Source organism: Cervus canadensis, chromosome 6 (assembly GCF_019320065.1).
Source record: "Cervus canadensis isolate Bull #8, Minnesota chromosome 6, ASM1932006v1, whole genome shotgun sequence".
In the NCBI taxonomy this organism is placed as follows: Eukaryota; Metazoa; Chordata; class Mammalia; order Artiodactyla; family Cervidae; genus Cervus; species Cervus canadensis.
In genome coordinates, this window is record NC_057391.1 from 91012186 (window position 1) to 91015807 (window position 3622).

General features: G+C 42.2%; 1 non-coding gene across 1 annotated transcript; it reads right to left on the reverse strand.

The window, feature by feature from the left end:
- Window positions 1–2930: 2930 nt before the first annotated feature.
- On the reverse strand, window positions 2931–3002 carry TRNAC-ACA. The gene has a single exon. It is a non-coding gene; the product is annotated as a tRNA-Cys (tRNA).
- Between the last annotated feature and the right edge of the window lie 620 nt (window positions 3003–3622).

Below are 3622 nucleotides of genomic sequence, written 5' to 3' on the forward strand. Positions count from 1 at the left end.
TCACTGTTGAAATGAGTATTTAAGGGACTCTAGTCATTTCCAACTGAATACATGTTGTCAGCAGATGGAACAGAACCCTGTCAAATCCAAACCCACATGCCCCTGGGTCTTACCATGTCTGTGCCTGCAAGGTAGATCTCCAGCTGCAGAGTCTGTGTCTCTGGCCATAATAGCCTGCACTGCCTGGAGAAGCACCAGGAGAGGAGCAGCCCTTAAGCAGTCACTGAAAGCAGTTGGTATAAAAGGCACCAGCTGCCTCATCTCCTTGGTGGAATGGCTCTGAGCCTTGTATGATGCATGGGCTCCTGGAAAGCCTTCCCATGACTAAACTGCAACTGATGTCATTGGGAACTTGCCCTATAATATGGATTTACTTGGCTTTCTTGGTCTTCTCCTCCCTCACTTCACAGTTCAGTATTTCCAGGGACCACATCCCAAATAAATGACTTGCACTTGAGTCCTTGTCTCTGGATCCATCTTGCTCCTTGGTAAGACAGTAAATTTCCCAAAATACTTATCGAAAACTAAGAATAGATGGTGTTCCTCTTTTATCTACCAAAAATACTAGTGTTATTTTTAAGCTTGAAATTTTTTTTTTTTCTTTCTCTAAGATAAAGAAATGGAAGAAGTCCTTGAGTATCTAACTGGTTTTCTTAAGTCAGATATGTACAAATCTGGGATAACAATGAAAGGAAGGAAACTAAGGAGACTGGAATGAATGCTGATAAGGCATTTAGAAAGTGTCCAAAGGCAGCCAACCTTCTTGCTGTTAGCCAGTGTTTTGCTGTTCTTAAGGATAGCGGTCTTTGCTAACACTTATTTCAGCTCACCTTTCTGACAGCCATTAATGACAGGCTGTTTAATGAAGCAGAGGAACATGGAACCAGGGGCACAGTTTACACTCCACTCTCTAGTCCTGAAAATGTGTTCACCTTATTTCTACACTCTGAAACCATTGCTGAGACCTTAAATGGGAATGTTGGTGCCTTCTACCACTCAAAGGTGTTCTATTTAAAAGAAATTATATCAGTAAAAATATATGACTTAGGGGGAGCAAAATATAAATACAACCAAAACAGTAATGCACTCTTGCAAATAAAGAATCTGCCTGCAATGCAGAAGCTGTAGGAGACTTGAGTTCAATTCCTGGGTTAGGAAGATTCCCTGGAGAAGGAAATGGGAACAGGAAAATCTCATGGACAGAGGAGCCTGGTGGGATATATAGTCCACAGGGTCACAAAGAGTCAGACACAACTGAGTGACTGAACAGCAGCATACAAATAAACCAAAAGAGTAAAAAAAAAAAAAAAAATTAATTTTTTAAAAAGAAAACAAAAATAGCCTATACTAAGTGCATAAATTACCCTGGCACTTGGAACACCAATTCATTATCATTGCTCCAGCAGCATTATGAGTATTTCCATCACACCTTTATTTTACATGACTTTAAAGGAACCTTGGTTTTGAGAATTCCACATTCATTGCTGTGCTGATTCTGACACTAATGTAAGACGAGTCGAAAGAGTCAGAAAATTGTAAACCGTATCAATAGGCAAGGTGCTTGAGTGAATGTGAAAATGTGAAATACAAAAATATACGGACACTAAGTCACTTTCCAGCAATCCTCACTCCTGGCATCTCCCCAGCCCAGAGAAGGTTCAACTCTGAATGAGTCATGTGCCAAGATCAAGACGGCAGTTTCATAGGGGCACTCAGTTTCAACCACAATCTGCTTGAAGCTCCAACTTGATTTACCCAATCCACCAATTACTGGAGAAACAACACAGACAAGAGGAAAAATAGAGAGAGATTCAAAAATTAGAAAGCGTTTTATAGGATATCAAGCAAGTCGTTATTTCTAAATCCAAAGTAAATTATGTGTTCAGTTCAGTTCAATTGCTCAGTCGTGTCCGGCTCTTTGCGATCCCATGAACCGCAGCACGCCAGGCCTCCCTGTCCATCACCAACTCCTGGAGTTTACTCAGACTCATGCCCATTGAGTCGGTGATGCCATCCAGCCATTTCATCCTCTGTCGCCCCCTTTTCCTCCTGCCCCCAATCCCTCCCAGCATCAGGGTCTTTTCCAATGAGTCAACTCTTCGCATGAGGTGGCCAAAGTATTGGAGTTTCAGCTTCAGCATCAGTCCTTCCAATGAACACCCAGGCCTGATCTCCTTTAGGATGGACTGGCTGGATCTCCTTGCAGTTCAAATTAGAGACCTACATTGAAGGCATTTTAATTACTGCTGCTGCTTTGTTCCACCATATTTTATTTGTGCTTACAAGCCGAATCAGAATGGGAGGGTAGAAGATTCAGAAGGACCACTGCTTACACAACGTGAATAATAATATTCATGAACAGAGAACAGTAAAAGTAACTAATGAGCATTGACATGAAAAGTTACTATAATCATTTATGGCATGTCATGACATTCCACAAGATCCTCCTATCTGGGTCAATTTTTTAAAATATTTACTTATCTTGTATTAATATTTAATCCCAAGCCTGTTTGGAATTAAGGGAATTTTACTCAAAGTTCAACACCTCTAAGGAGAAAGACACATCCTTAATTTAGAAACTAAGAAAGCAGGTATTCAGTTCTGAAGTATTATCACCTACATTCAAACACCAGGTTGTATACATCCATTTATTCACTTAACATTCATAAAATATGAACTACCTTTTGACTAAGCATGTTTATTCTTGGGGGATATATCCTATCATCTGTATCATGAGGCAAAAATTTTTAAATGCAGTAAAGGTGATAAACTTAAGTATAAGTAAGAAGTGGCCAGAAGTAAAGTGAAGTTGCTCAGTCGTGTCCGACTCTTCGGGATACCATGGACTGTAGCCTACCAGGATCCTCAGTCCATGGGATTTTCCAGGCAAGAGTACTGGAGTGGGTTGCCATTTCCTTCTCCAGGGGATCTTCCCAACCCAGGGATCGAACCCGGGTCTCCTGCACTGTAGGCAGACGCTTTACCGTCTGAGCCACCAGGGAAGCAGGGGTCAGTTCTTCCTGAGTAAAGGGTTGACTTCACAGACGAGGTCATGACTTGTGCTGAGGCTGGAGGCGAGAGGAGACATTCCTGAGATGTGGAAGAGCCCACAGGTCATTCCAGCCAGAGGAAAAAGTACAAGCAAAGGGTTGTATCAGACAGTGGAAAGGGAAGGGAGATGTGAGCGAGAGGGAGTGAACGGTAGAGTAACTACATAGGGTCTGCATCTGAGAAGGGCTTCCTCAAGACCAAGAGGATGGTACAAAAAATAAAAATAAAAATGTTATGTCTGATATGTGGTATGTTGCAGGCATGAAGGGTGGAGACTGGAAAGCATACCCGCCATATACTTTCCATCCTCCGCAGACACACAAGGTACAACCATCAATGTGTCTGTGACTGTTTAAAAGCGAGGCTTGGAGGGGAGTGTTGGTGGCAGGGGGGAAAAGAAGACCCACAGAAGAAGAGAAACAAGGAAGAGAGTTCTCATCATCTCTGTCCCGTCTAGCAGACCTTTGTCTCAGAGGTCCTTTCCTCATCTCATTGTACACGACTCCTTTGCAACTTCACACCTCCATCCCTAATCCAGAAACACAGTTTTAAAAAGCTCTGATCTGAACAA